This window comes from Coregonus clupeaformis, unplaced genomic scaffold (genome assembly GCF_020615455.1).
Source record: "Coregonus clupeaformis isolate EN_2021a unplaced genomic scaffold, ASM2061545v1 scaf0738, whole genome shotgun sequence".
NCBI lineage: Eukaryota > Metazoa > Chordata > Actinopteri > Salmoniformes > Salmonidae > Coregonus > Coregonus clupeaformis.
In genome coordinates this window covers 213,117-215,448 of record NW_025534193.1, presented here as the reverse complement: position 1 = coordinate 215,448, position 2,332 = coordinate 213,117, and the positions used below count along the sequence as shown (strand labels likewise).

General features: G+C 39.9%; 1 long non-coding RNA gene across 1 annotated transcript; it reads left to right on the top strand.

The window, feature by feature from the left end:
* Positions 1–998: 998 nt before the first annotated feature.
* LOC123485565 lies at positions 999–1,857 on the top strand. The gene is made up of 3 exons (XR_006659057.1): positions 999–1,116; positions 1,205–1,276; positions 1,829–1,857. It is a non-coding gene; the product is annotated as an uncharacterized LOC123485565 (long non-coding RNA).
* Positions 1,858–2,332: the final 475 nt, after the last annotated feature.

Below are 2,332 nucleotides of genomic sequence, written 5' to 3'. Positions count from 1 at the left end.
CTCTTTTAGTCCATCCATAAAAGCAGATTCAGTTTCAGTTGTATCCAGGAACTTGCATAATCTGCTTATGTTATGTTTATACTTGCTTTTTTTACCTTGAAAGTAGTCTTAAAAAGGGAAATTGTAACAGATGTTTGTTGGACCTCTATTAGTCAATGATATCAGTCATTGGTGTCCCCCAGCCCATCCCCGATGTTGTGTGCAGAGCAATCATGTCATTCTATTAAGTCTCAACTATTCTTTTTGTAACTTGTCTTCCAATCTAGCAAAAGTGATACTGGCTCAGATGATTATCTTCAACAGGAAAAGAGAGGGAGAGGTGTCAAAGATGTCTGTGGCAACATGTCACTCCAGGGACAAATCCCCACTTAACAAAGATGTTGCAGTGGCGCTAACAGAGGTTGAGAGACTGCTCTGTGCGCATTTTGAACGCATCGAAACCTGTGGGAAGCGTGGCAGGAAGGTGCCTGTAATCCTCACTCCAGTGATGGTGGAATCTTTAGAGCTGCTTATCAAAGAGCGGTGCTCATGTGGAGTCAGCGACGGTAATATCTACTTATTTGCCAGGCCAGGATATGATACATATTTTCGAGGGAATGACTGCATCCGCGTCTATGCCAAACAATGTGGTGCCAAGTTACCTGAAAGCATTGTCATCAACTAAACTACGAAAACAGGTTGCCACCCTCTCCAGAGTGTTAAATCCTCAATGATACAGAACAGGACCAGTTTGCTGACTTCTTGGGTCACGACATTCGGATTCATCGAAAGTTCTACCGTCTTCCAGAGGGAACACTTCAGTTGGCAAAAATAAGTAAAATACTGATGGCGTGTGAACAGGGCAGATTGGCAGAGTTCAAGGGAAAACTCTGGATCAAATAACCATCAGCCCCAGTGGTAAGTTTACCCCCAGTGTTTAGTTTAATGGCAAAATGTTTACACTTTGATTTGTTTTATGCAGATTTAGCTTGCCTCAATTTACCATTCTTTCTTTTGGCTGTCTTTTACAAACTGTTATGTCTGAAGAAATGGATGCTGCAGCCACTGATTGCGCATCAGAGAGTGACTCTGAGAGAGAGGAGTCGTCTGAAAAATCCTATGAAGGAAATCTGACAGGTATGCCTATACCTTACATACACATGGACCTATTCTTAATTACAATGTACTGTTGGAAAATGACATGATTTCCACTGATATTTTCCAGGAGAGATGTCAGCAATTCGGGCCAAACAGCCAATGACCAAGGGAAAGCTGGGACAAAAGAGAGGCTCACACGGTAAGCATGTTTCCTGCTGCCTTCAGTCAGTGCGTTTTCACTCTGTAGTGTCAACCTATGGCTGTACTGTGCTGGTCCAGATCAATTCTGTCCTCATCAGTTAGTGTATTTCCAACCATGCCAGCACAGAACGGTTGAGTTTGGATTGTACACAAGTCAAGACATTAGATCTGGAATTAGTGTGTCAGGATAGATGATAACACAGAAGGATTACCACACTTTAGATTGATTTTCTTGGAGGTAGGGAACTTGATTGAATACTTATTGCTTTTATTAGAAGGTTTACATTGCAAACAGATTGTTGGGCTTAGATTCCATACAGATTGAGTCTGCCTTGATGTCAGCATTGCACATTCTTCTCTCACACGCTTATCTATGTAGTTATTTAGTTAGGATTGTTAGCTTAACTTCATCACACTCTGAATATATATCTGCAACCTTGTAGAGTTAATAGAAAGAGAGGTTCAAGTTCATTGTAGTCAACCTTTTAATAAAAAAATAAAAAAATGTGTGGCATAATGTAGTCATGTATAATGCAATCTCTTTCCAAAGGTGCCAAAGGAACAAAAAGGTATTGGTCGTAGACAATAGAGGTGGATGCAGTTGAAGATTCCTTGATGAATTTTATCAGAATGGGAAAAACGCCTGAAAACAAGACTGTGAGAAATGCATTGCTGCTTCTCCCCAAGCACTAGTAAACAGGGACTGGAGAGCGGTGAAGTTCTATGTACACAACAGAATAATTGCAGATCAGAGAAAATAAGTGTAGACTAGGGTTCTGCTCTATCCAGATTTTCATTTCTTATATAGTAGCTAGCAACTGAATGTCACTTTTGTTTTCTTTGTGATCTTGGGTTTCATAGCCTGTATTACATTGGAGAAATTAAGGTTCTTAAATGGTTCCTTAGTTCTTAAGGTTCCTGAGATAACTCGGTTCTGCTTTATTTGAAGTTCTTATGAATGTTTCATATATACAGTTGAAGTCGGAAGTTTAAATACACCTTAGCCAAATACATTTAAACTCAGTTTTTCACAATTCTTGACATTTAATCCTAG